The sequence below is a fragment of the Dasypus novemcinctus genome, chromosome 5 (assembly GCF_030445035.2).
Source record: "Dasypus novemcinctus isolate mDasNov1 chromosome 5, mDasNov1.1.hap2, whole genome shotgun sequence".
NCBI classification, from domain to species: domain Eukaryota; kingdom Metazoa; phylum Chordata; class Mammalia; order Cingulata; family Dasypodidae; genus Dasypus; species Dasypus novemcinctus.
In genome coordinates this window covers 32,829,698-32,842,522 of record NC_080677.1, presented here as the reverse complement: position 1 = coordinate 32,842,522, position 12,825 = coordinate 32,829,698, and the positions used below count along the sequence as shown (strand labels likewise).

The 12,825-nt window shown below is 46.1% G+C and overlaps 1 protein-coding gene across 4 annotated transcripts in view; it reads left to right on the top strand.

Moving 5' to 3' along the window:
- The window catches only part of SNX10 (sorting nexin 10), an 84,108-nt gene that overhangs the window by 39,408 nt on the left and 31,875 nt on the right, over positions 1-12,825 (top strand). Inside the window, exon 2 of one of the 4 annotated variants that reach the window (XM_004459948.4) lies at positions 4,452-4,617. The exons of the other annotated variants lie outside the window; for them this stretch is intronic. The gene's annotated coding sequence lies outside the window, so the exon portion shown is untranslated. The remainder of the gene's footprint in view (positions 1-4,451; positions 4,618-12,825) is intronic. 4 annotated transcript variants of the gene reach the window in all.

The window sequence follows — 12,825 nt, the reverse complement described above, 5'->3', positions numbered from 1 at the left end:
GCTTACGTGGTTTGTTTAGATTACTTGACCGGCCCATTCTCTCTGGCCTTTCCCAAAACAATGTTAAAGGTTAGTTTTTAGGATCTGCCTTTTAATGTTTTTCTACTAGTTTGCCTACTATAAATTTGTATTTGACTGACTTGTGTATAACCTCACAGTAGTGAGATAAAGATGGCGATTTATTGGCTCACATTTGTTGTTTTTCTTTTTAAAGATTTATTTTTTATTTATTTCTCTCCCCTTCTCCCCCCAATCACCCCCCCCAATCACCCCCCCCCCCCAGTTGTCTGCTCTCTGTGTCCATTTTACTTTGTGTTTTTCTTTGCTTCTGTTGTTGTCAGCGGCATGGGAACCTGTGTTTCTTTCTGCTGCGTCATCTTGTTGTGTCAACTCTCCGTGTGTGCAGCACCATTCCTGGGCAGGCTGAACTTTCTTTCGCGCTGGGCGGCTCTCCTTATGGGGCGCACTCCTTGCGCGTGGGGCTCCCCTATGTGGGAGACACCCCAGTGTAGCACGGCACTCCCTGAGCGCATCAGCACTGCGCGTGGGCCAGCTCCACATGCGTCAAGGAGGCCCGGGGTTTGAACTGCGGACCTCCCATGTGGTAGACGGATGCCCTAACCACTGGGCCAATTCCGCTTCCCCCCTATTGGCTCACATTTGAAGTACTATGAAACAAAATTAGAAAGAGAACGAATATAAAATAGGCTTTTAAAACTAAAATTGTAATAAAAAATAAACGCTGAGGGTCTGGGTGCCATATTCATTTTCATGGACTGTGGGGGTGGTTGTACCACTTAGTACCATAAGACCTGGAACAAATCAGATCAGTAATTCCTTTGCCTTTAACTTTTCCACCTTCAAATGTGAGGGAACTAAATGCCTTGATTAAGAAAACAGTGACCACTGTCCTTTAACTGTTCACTGCCTGTGAAGGATGGAGGCACTTAAACACCAAGCAAGACAACACGTGGCCCTCTGCTGAATAATAGGAAGCTGCGTGCTGATCCTGTCATTTCTCTCAAAGCTTGTTTTCCTCTTCACCTTAGATTCCTGGGAACAGGAAGCAGTTCCCAAACGTGACCTGTCCTTTCTTGCTTCCCTGCATAAAAAAATCGTATTGTACCTGGCATTTACGTCTTCCATCTCACCTGTCATTGAGGCAATAAAACATAAGGTTAAAGGGTTTTACAAACATGGGCTTTAGAGCAAGGCTGCCTGGGTTCAAATCCCAATTCTGTGGTTGTATTAGTCTGCCAAAGGGGTGCCGATGTGAAGTACCAGAAATCTGTTGGCTTTCATAAAGGATATTTATTTGGGGGTAAAAGCACACAGTTACAAGGCCCTAAAGAGTCCAACCCAAGGTTGCTTTCTCACCAAAGTCATTTGCCATATGTGGAAGCGAGATGGTCGCTCATCTCTGCCTGGGCTCCCCTTTCCCTCTGGGCTTCCGGTCCTCTCTCTCTCTCCTGGTCAGGGCTTCCTTTATCAGTCTCAGCTGCCTTCCCAAGGTCAGCTGTGAGCTATCAGCAAATGGTTCATCTCTCCCGAGGTGCTCTCTCTCTCTCTTCCCATGTGTCTTCTTGAGTGAGTGTCCGTTTATAACAGCCCACCACGGGGGTGGAACTCAACCTGTGTCTGATATGGTCTAATCAAAAGCCTTAATTGATTTTATCTTGTAAACCTAAATCCTTTGAATTTAATACAATCAAAGGGATCACACCCAGAGGAATAGATTAGTTTACAACATAATTTTTCTGTTTTCGGGATTCATAAATAATCTCAAACTGCCAAAGTGGCTTAAGCTGGATGACCTCTGGTGAATACTTGTTAATTTCTCTGTGTCTCAGCTTCCCTGTCTGTAAAATGGAAATAATATTAAAACTACATCATGGGATTCCTTTATGAGGCTCTGTGTAAAGTACTTAGGACAGTGACTGCCCGTCGATAGCACTCTTGTGGGTTGGTCTGATGGTTAAGTTGTCGTCCACTTGGCCAGGTTATGGAGTCCAGTTGTCTGGTCAAGCAGGCACTGGCCTGCTTGTTACTGTGAGGGTAATTCAAGGACTTAAATAATCAAACAGTCGATTGTATCAATGGCTGATGATGTATACGGTCAACAAAGCAGATTACCTTCAGCAAGGAGAAGTCAGATCCAATCAGTTGAAGGCTCTTAAAGGGAGACCTGATGATTTCAGCAGTCAGAAAGAATTTCTTCTCTACTTCAGCCAGCCAGCTTCTCCTGGGGAATTCAGTGTTACCATTGAGTTCCTGACTTGTGGCCTGCCCTACAGAACTCAGTCTTGCTAGTCCTCATGATTGTGTGAGCCAACTCTAATAATAAATCCCTTAATATGTATAAAATTCCCATCAGTTCTGTTTCCCTGGAAAACCCTGACTAATACAGTTGATTATTATTATTATCTTTTGAAGTCTGGCCTGTCCTTTAAGCCTATGCTCTCTGATAAGCAAGGGATTTGGGGCCAACAGACCTAAGTTTGAATCTGAACCCTGCCACTTATCAGTCGGGTGACCTTGGACAGTTATTTTAACTTGATTGAATGTCAGTTTCTCCATTTGTAGAGCAATATATCATATGGTTGTTAGTGAGTCAGGTGAAATACTGTATAAGAAACACCTGGTTTAGCACTTAACTGGAGGACACTCAACAATTCTTCATTGTCTCCCCTCTCTACCCTGCCCCCCGCCCCCCACAAATGTACTTTGCTTATCACCTAATGCCTTGTGCCTGATCCATTGCCATGTCTTCCACTAGGCTCTAGATTCCTTCATTTTTTTTTCTCTCTATATAGCATGCATTCATTCTTTTGTTTATTTATTGATTTCCTCATTCATTTATTCACTCAATCATTTTAGTCTTCCATGCATTCAAAAAACGTTTACTGAACACCTGCTAAATGTGTTGGGTCCTGGAATCTACTGTTATTCCAATTAGAATCCAGGAGACTTATGATGAAGGTCAGAACTAGTGGCAGTGGAACTGGAATTTGGAAAGTAAGGGAAAGGAAGGAATCTAAGACAGTTTCTGGGATTCTCACTTGAGTCCCTGTGTGGAACCAACACCATTCATTAAAATGGGGACCACAGGAGGTGTCAGTTTGCTTGGGCCAGGGAATGATGGGGAAAAGGTATCATGTGACAACCAGCCTCGTTTGGACCCAGTAAGCTCTAGGCGTCTGCAATATGTCTGCATGGAGGCGTCCACAAGGTTCACAGCCAGTCTGGCCTCAGGGGCATCTCTGATTGTAGACTTCTTTGCACAGGATATAGGCTGTAACCAAAACTCAGAAGAGAAGAGGGCCGCCAGAGGCCTGCTGGGGAGCTGCCCTGATGAAAGCAGAGATGGCCTCACCACTGATGCTGCTCACCCCCCACCGGGAACATACTGTTGTGCATTTCAAGGCCAGCCCTTACGGTGTCAGTGCAGAGTGGGGGTATATGCCCCCATCCTGGGCCCCATCGCATCTCCTGGAGGTCCCAAGTTGCGTGACTGTCTTTTCTATTCCCCCATGTTTTAGTTTGCCAGGCGTGCTATTCCATAGACTTGTTAGCTTAAACAACAAGAATTTATTTTCTCACAGTTTTAGAGGCTAGCAGCCCAAAGTCAAGGTGTAAGCAGGATCATGCTTTGATGTCTAGCACTGGTGGTGGCTTGACGGTCATCCACAGCTCAGCGTCTGCCCTGTCACATGCCATCTCTCCCTTTCTGTCTCTTACTACAGACTGTGTCCACATTTCCTCTGCCTGAAAGGACTTGAGTCATATTGGATTAAGTGCCACTCTCATTCAGGTTACCCTTAACTAATAATATCTTCAAAGATTCTATTTCCATATGAGACCACATTCATGGAAACGGGAATTAGGACTTGAACACATCTTTTTGAGGGACATGATTCAACCCTAACACCCTGCAACATTTCACCGAACCCTTCTTGGTCCCTCTCCAAACAGCTGTGCATCATTGCCTTCCTCCTCCTTCATCGGAGAAACAAGCAACTGAGGATAACACACTGACAACCTTGTCACCCCATACACGCCTCCACTTCTACTCCTCTGTCTGGGCCACCACCACCTCTGGCCTGGGTTATGTCAGTAGCCTCCAAACAGGTCTTCCCGCTCCTATTCTGGCCCCCTACAGTGTGTCCCTGACACAGCAGCCAGAGGAAACCTGTTATGTTGCTCACTTGCTGAAAACATTTCAGCAGCTTCCAGGTTCCTTAGCATGGTCTGCAGGGCCTGCATGACCTGGTCCCTGCCTCCCTCTCAGAGCTTATCACCCTTGTCCACTCCACACCAGCCACCCTGGCTTCCTTCTCTTCTCCAGATAGGCTAGGCTTGTTCTGCCTTGGGGCTTGGGCACTGGCTGTTCCATCTTTCTAGAATGTTCTTTCCCCAGACTGCCTCCTCACTGGCTCCTCTTTGTCTTTCAGGTTTTGCCTCAAATGTTACCTCCTCTGAGAAACCAGAAGTGAAGTAGTCCTCACCATGTCACCCTTGAGCACCTCACCCTGTTTTGTTTTCATCCTTAAGCTTGTTCATTATCATCATCTTGTTCCTGTATTTTTTTTTTCATGTTGACTTTCCCGCCACTGTGATGTAAGTGAATTCAGGGACCTGGTGACCTTGTTCCAGGGAAGCTCTGATGTCTCCAGCAGTGACTGCTGTTTGATAGGTGCTCAGGAAATATTGGCTGGATCAATTAACCAGGGCTGCCCATCTGGAGTGGAATGGGAGGAACCTGAGCTTGTTCACTAAGGAAGGAATAAACTAGTTAAAAGGAAGTGGTTGGAGTTATTAAGGGAATGGGGTAGTTGATGGACCAAGGTCTTGGAGGAGGCAAGGGGATAAGATCATGAAGATGGGAAGAGTTTGGTGCTTTTCTTTGGGATTTAGGGAAAGTGGGTGAAGATGTGGATAGATTTCAAGGGGGCAGAGAACACAAAGATAAAGGAATTGAAACCTAAGGGTCTTACTATTTTGATGAAGTGGGATGTATCATTATCAGCTGATGGAGGGAGAGCTGAGGTAGAGGAGAGAGGATGCTGCAGGTGAGAGGTAAAGGTCTGGGCTTCCTGGGACGAGAGGAAGGATTCCTGAACCCTGGAGGGCCCCACCGAAGTTGGATCTCAAAATGTGCTAAAGGAGGCAGGCAGAGAGACGATGGGAGTTTTCTTCAGTAGAGAGAGGAAAGAAGGTAGAGGGGGCAGAGGTTAGGCAGAAGTATCTGTTGAGTCAGTGGGGGCAGGACACTAAGGGTGCTGGAGGGAGGGAATTTGGAAATTGACCATTTGTTCCAGGCTGGGTAGAAGGAAGTGAAGTCCAAGAGAGAAGAGGAAAGGTTGGGTCACAATTCTGGTGATTTCATCCGAGTGGTGGAGCCAATTGGGTTAGAATGAGGAAGTGAGATAAGGAAGGGCAGCTGGGACTTTCAGTTTTACATTTTGGAAAACAGTGCCTGCTGAGGCTGTGGTTACTTGGGGGTGGAAAATGAAGGGTTGGGGCACAGGAATGAAGAGAGAAGCTGAGGCAGGGCTTGTTAGATCACTATCCTCCCCCCACCCCCTCAAATCGGGTTCTTGGCGGGAGAAAGGAGGAAAGGGAGAAATGTGGGAGCAGGAGCCTGGAGGAAGATAACCAGGCTAGTCAGGGCGGAGGAGATGAGAGGCCGTCTTCCTAGGTCGTAGGCATCCCTGGGTACATTATTGTCTGGAGATTACAGGGACCAGGGAAACTTAGTTTTCTCCCGGCCCTGAGACAAGGACACATGGAGAAATGAGCTGCTTGATCTTGGGAAGACTCCAAGATGAGTGGAGTGTGGGAAATCCAGCATCTGCTAAGAAAGAGCTCTGAGGTGGGGGTGAATGTGGGGACAGTTCCAGAGGCGTAGTGCAGGGTAGGGTTGGAAGAGGAGATGGCCGAGGGAGGGTGGGGTCAGAGCCAGGAAGGGATGAGAAAACCAAGAGGGTGGATGGCACCCAGGTGGGCTTCCAGTTGGAGCAGACAGTGCCATTCTGGACCTGAGGGCCACAAATGAAACGCTCTGGCTTAGGGCTTCAGGTAGCGTTTTTTACATTTTAATTGTTTATTGAGGTATAACATACAAAGAGTGAGGTGCATGAAACTTACAATTCAGGAAATTTTTACACACAGTCATGTATGTACCCACCATCCAGATGAAGATACAGAACATTTCTAATATTCCAGAAGCCTTCCTCCTGCAGCCTTGAGCTCCCCACCAATATCTCCAAACGTCCGCCCTGTGCCTCTGTTCTGACTTTTATTGCCAAAGGTTAATTTTATCTTTCTTTAACTGTATGTTGGTAGAACCATTCAATGTTTGGCTTTTGCTTAGAATAACACCTGTAAGACCCATCCATGCCTTCGCATGTTCTTATTGCTGTGTAGTATTCCGTAGTATGAATACACTACAGTTTCTTTATCGATTCTTCTGTAGTGGACATTTGGGTTGTTTCCAGTTTGGGTCTGTTAGGAACAAGATGGTTGTGAACATCTTTGCTCATGCCTCTTGGTGGACAGATGCCCTCTGATGGGTGTCGTGGTAGTATGCAGCAGGTCTGCAAGGTCCTCTCTCCAGGTGAAGGAGTAGAGTGAGTGGAGAGCTGGAAGTCTCTCCACTTGTTGGCAGGAGAGGACAGCGCATTTTTAGCTCTTCTTTTTTTTTTTTTTTTTTATTTAATTCCCCTCCCCTCCCCCGGTTGTCTGTTTTCTGTGTCTTTTTGCTGCGTCTTGTTTCTTTGTCTGCTTGTTGTCGTCAGCGGCACGGGAAGTGTGGGCGGCGCCATTCCTCGGCAGGCTGCTCCCTCCTTCGCGCTGGGCAGCTCTCCTTATGGGTGCACTCCTTGCGCGTGGGGCTCCCCTACGCGGGGGACACCCCTGTGTAGCACGGCACTCCTTGCGCGCATCAGCGCTGCGCATGGCCAGCTCCACACGGGTCAGGGAGGCCCAGGGCTTGAACTACGGGCCTCCCATGTGGTAGACGGACGCCCTAACCACTGGGCCAAAGTCCGTTTCCCTAACATAATTTATAATGACTGAAAGGTAGTCTTTTATGCATATGTACTATGAATTCTTATTTTCTGAGTTCCTACTTATGGACATTTATGTTTCCATTTTATTTGATATTAAAATACATTGCATTTTGAACATTCTTTCATATAAAAATTTTTTGCATGTCTGAAAGATTTTTTAAAGAAAGTTTATTGAGAGATATTCATATATCATACAGTTCATCTAAAGTGTACATTCATTGACTTTTGGGATAATCACAGAGTTATGCATTCATCACCACAATCAATATTAGAGCATTTTCATTACTCTAAAAAGAAAAAACCTGACTGATTCTTTAAGATAACTTCCCAGAAGTAGAATTATTGAGTCAAACAATATAAGCAGTTTGAAAGTACTTATTAATAAAGTGTCTTTCAGAAATATTGAAACAGTTCATTCCCTCCAGCAGTAGGCAGGTGCCCATTTCTCATGATGATTGCCAAAAATGGGTATTATCATTGAAGAAAATTTCCAGTTGTGTGGGCAAAAACATGGTACCTTCTTATTTGCATTTCTGCTCATAGTGAGGGTTAAACATTTTATAATATTGACCTGTTTTTTTTGGAGGTATGAGGGCCAGGGATTGAACCTGGGACCTCCTGTGTGGGAAGCTGGCACTCAACCACTGAGCCACATTGGCCCCCATTATTGACTTTGTGTATTTTTGTTTTCTGAATTCTTTCTTTATGGCCTTTGCTCACTTTTATATAGGAAAATATTCTTTGGCAGGGATTTGGAAGAACTTTTCATAAATTAGGAAATATTAATCCTTTGTTATGTATATTATAAATATTTTCATTATTCGTAATAATTTTTATAAATCTCCCAGGGAGGCATGAACTCTCCCTGGACATTATTCTGACAGACACAAAGAGGCTAGTCTAGTGTCTTTAAATTAAAAAAAAAATTAATTTTATTTATTCCTCCTTACCCCCTCATTGTTTGCATTTGCTATGTCTGTTTTTGTTGTGTGCAGGTCTTATTTTAGGAGGCACCAGGAACCAAAATGGGGACTTCCCATGTGAGAGGGAGGCACCTAATCACTTGAGCCACCTCTGTTCCCTACTCTTATTGTTTAATCTCCTTATATTTAATATCTCCTCATGGCGTCATCTTGTTGCATCAGCTTGCTGCACCTGCCTGTTGCATCAGCTTGCTTTCTTGCTCATCTTCTTTAGGAGTCACCGGGAACTGAACCCAGGACCTCCCATGTGGTAGGTAGGAGCTCAATCACTCGAGCCACATCTGCTTCCCTTAAATTTCTTTTGAAACATACAGCGGGTATAAGTTTTCACATGCCTGTGCCTATCACTATTTTATTGAAGTTTGTTTCCATTGCTTTTATGGGTATGTAAGAAGAGAAGGAAGTACTAGTACTAGTACTATGCATAACAGCAACTGCATTACTAGGACCCATTCCCCTGTGCACAGGGGTGAAACTCTCCCACTGCTTCGCCCTTTAAGTGTCCTGGAGGACTTTTGGAGGTCCTCGGTGCCCTCAGTGTCCACACAGGCCTAGTCAGATGGCAACAGCACAAACTCTTGCATGGCCAGCCTGTCCCTTGCTGGGCAGTGAGCTGGGGGCGCACAGGCGGGGACAGGACATGGCGCCCTGCTGTCGACCCATTGGGGGAGCCAGCGGCATCGGAATTGGGCAGACATGGGTGGGAGGAGGTTCTCCTTTGGGGGTTGGGGTGCGGGTGATAAGCTTTTGAGGTTCCCAAACCAAAGAGCTCCAGATGCCTCTGACAGTAGCCCCCACTTCTTAGCTAACAGAGTGCGACCCAGGCTACCCTTGCCCCAGTGCTCACTGGGTTTCCTGCTCCACACCCTTCTCCCTCGGGACCAGGGCTCTTGTTGGTCATTTTTTTGTAAAATGGGCCTCACTGGTGGCAGAATTGTGATAGGAAAGGAACAGGGTGACTTACACTTTCCCTAAGCACAGTTGCCCCAAAGTAGAGCCTCTTCATTGTTAACAAGGTAGCATGTTGTGGTGATGGTTGAGAAGACCAGGAAGAAACTGCATCTGGGGGGAGAGTGTCAAAGCAAGACGTGTCATAGTTTCCTAGGGCTGCCATCGCAAGTGCCACAGGCTGATGGCTTCAAACAAGAGAAGTCCATGGTCTCACAGCTCTGATGCTGAGGGCTAGCATCAAGGCATTAGCTGGGTCGTGCTTCCTCTGAAGGCCCTAGGAGAGGATCCTTCACGTGAGCAGAATGCTCTGGGTTCCTGGGTTCTTGGCTCTGTCACATAAAGGAATTCAAGGACATGCCATAGGGTAGGCAAGGAAGCAAAGAGTTTATTAAGAAACAGAAAGAGAATAATACCCACCTGAGACACGGGTGCAGTGTGCTACAGGGCAGGGCACGCATGTGGGGCCCCGGGATAAGCCTTTTTAAGCCTTTCCTCCTCCCCCTTCCGCGTCTTAAGGAGGATCTTGGCTATCTGCTGTCCTGATTGCTTGCCTTTCTACCTTCACCTGTCAGCTTTCAGGGACCCGAGGGAGGCCTTTCTGTTTGGAGTCATCTGGGGCTTCTTTTGAGCCCTGGAGTTTGAAGGGGACCTGGTGACCAGGTCCAGGTGGGCTTTCCGGCTGTAGTTAGAGCAGTGACCCAAGCAGCGGCCTTCCCTCGGGGTTTCTGGGCGGGGTTTCGCGGCCGTGCTCTGACCAGGGCGGCCCAGCTGGGATGGCTTATTCTGACCAGCCGCCTTCCCTGGTTCCTATACTAACCTTCCTCGCGTCCTTGCCTCTTCTAGCTTCTGATGTCCACACAGTCCTAGGCGCTCCCTGGCTTGTAGCTGCATCGTGCCATCTCTGCCTCCTCCATCTTCCACCGTCCTCTCACTGGTGTCTGTTCCTCTTCTTATAAGGACACCAGTCATGTTGGGATTAGGGCCCATCCCAATTTAGTTTGGCTTCATTTTGGTTTTGTTTTTTTTTGTGGTCCCAAGGCCAGGGATTGAAGCTGGGACCTCTATGTGGGAAGCAGGCACTCAACCCCTGAACTACTTTGGCTCCCTTGAGTTGGTTTTTTTGTTGTTTTGCTTGCTGTGTGTTTTTGTTTGTTTTAGGAGGCACAGGGAACCAAACCTGGGACCTCCCAGGTGGAAAGCAGGAGTTCAATGTCCTGAGCCACATCTGCTCCCCTAGTTAGGCTTCATTTAGCCTAATCACATCTCCAAATACCCTATTTCCAAATAATGTCATATCCATGAGAGGGGGTGCATGGCTAGGACTTCAGCAGGTCTTTTCAGGGACACAGCTCATCCCATAAATGAGACATGGAGGGAAATAACAGAAGGATAGTATCTTTTTTACTTATCCCCCTCCCACACACCCACCTTGCTGGCCTGTCTCCAGGCTATGGGAACCAGGCCATGCTTCCAAAGGGGAGGAGAGGGTAAGTGGATTCTTTGAGAGTTGTTGACCACTCCTTACTCAGCAAAGGAGAGATACTAGTGTTTCCTTATAAAAATATTTTCATCTCCCCTTACTCTTAGAAAGACCCTTCCCGCCATGAAGGGAGTTAGGAATCTGCCCGCACTACTTCTAGGAGCACGTGGGATTTCCCGTGATCTATTGTGTTGGACATACAAAAAAGCTATTTGGTTTATGAAATTGTATATTGCTACTGTGGGCCAAAGACACTGTGTAAGTCTGAGATAAAACCAGTGACATTCCATTCAGGATGTCCTTGTGGCTTTGATATAAATTCAAATCTAATTTCATGATGAACAGGTGTTTTGGGTTAACAGTCATTGGCATGGAAAGGTGGCCCATTCAGATGCTTTATAGGAAAACCCAAAACTAAGTGACTTAACCCCCTACCCTACTTTCACTTTAAAGAATGGTGTAAACCATGGCTGTTAGTCTTTATTTCAACATTTTTTGCTGTACCCACTGGATAGTCCACAAGCTTTGGGTCAGTAGTTTGCTGTCAGAGAGAAGGCTGCTTGTAGACATACAGGCCAAGCTTTGCATTGCAAATGTTGTTTTCCTGTGGATCTGAGAAAGGGCTTTATTAAGATATAGAATTGAAGGCACAGTACTTGATTGCGCTATAGCAAGGTCTGCCACACTGCTGCCTGTTTTTGTAGATAAGTTACTGGAACACAGCCACGTCCATTCATTTTCATATTGTCTGTGGTTGCTCTCTCACTGCAAATTGCAGACTTAAGTAGTTACAACAGAGACCATATGGCCCGCACAGCCTGAAATATTTACTGTCTGGCTCTTGACAGAAAAAGTGTGCCGACCCTGGCTCTATAGAATTCTTTGTTTCTCAGATATTTTGCATTTTATAGAGGAAACATTCCAAGGCAGAAATTGGAGGCAGTTCGCTCTTGAAGCTTCAAGTTTTGGCAAATTCATGCATCCTATCCCCAAGGTGGTGACAGAATGGTGAAGAGACACGGAGAGGCTCTCAGACGAGTCTCCAGAGCCTCCAGTTTCCCAGGAAGGGGTCTACCCACTTGTCTGTCACCTGGTGTGCCCAACTCTGGCCAGCAGGCTTGAACACTCGTCCCTGCTGCCTGGCGTGGATGTGAGGTTTGATCAGCCTTTCCAGGAAGGCAGGAGGGAAGGAGGGGGGATCGCCGGGGAGGCCTTAGTGTGGTGTGGTTCCTCAGTGGTGGTGCAGCGACTGTACTCTGGACACACCTTCTCTGATTGTTGCCTGGAGGCACTTTTCATACTTGCTGACATAAAAATCTTTCAGTGACATGAGAATTCTCCAGGTAGAGAATTGCGCAGACACATATAGGGTAGTCTGAGAAATTTGGATATCTAAGCAAATCTAAAATTCTACAACCCACCTGGAGGGTATAGTTTTACAAAGGGCAATTTCTGACGGATGGCTTTGGTTGCTGAATTACAGATAATTGATCTTCTGTTTCAAGCTACACTAATGAGCTATCATTTAATTTCCTTCTCCCTGCCAGTAAATGATATGGCAGGGTCTGCATACTACTGGACACTTCTGTTTTATTATGAAAATACTTATTTTATATGAAATAAAAATCTCCACAATTAATGTTAGAATCACTTCTGATGGAATAACAGTATTTAATTTATCATCAACAATGATTACTTCAAAAGGTATAAAGCTAATATGTGTGAACTGGAAAAATTTAAAACAGTATGGGGGCCTCGAGTGAAAAATAGAAGCATCCCCCTCTCCCCTTCCCATTCTACTACTGCAGATTTAAAATATTAAAGGTTGGCCTTGAAGGTTCTCTGTCATGTTTTGGAACTGGTTTAATCCGAGCATAGTTTCCTACTTTCGTAGTTTGACTTGGGCTGTAGCATCTCGAGGGGCTACCTTTGGCCTCCCTGTTAGAATTGCAGCCATTCTCCCTGGGTGGGAAAAGCCCAGATCCTTTGGAAAGAATTAGGACTGGAATGTTGAACCATGTGTTCTTATCACAAAGTCATGGAGGCGCCTTGGGCACTGGAAAGAACAGGGCTGGGTATCTGGCTGGGTTGAAACTGGACTTAAGCAACTTAAGCTCTCTGAACTTGGTTTTTTACGTGAGGACACTCAAAACTCCCACAAAGGAGTGTTGTGGTTTAATTACACAAGGAACTATAGTATGCCCTCTTCAAGGAATTCAGTCCATGGGGAAGAGACAGAATATACAAATATGATGCCAGCGAGGAGGCTAAGGTTAGTAGGGGACTGTGCAACCCGCCGTGTAAGGCCGAGCCAAGGCAGGAGAGGACACGGTTCCTAAGC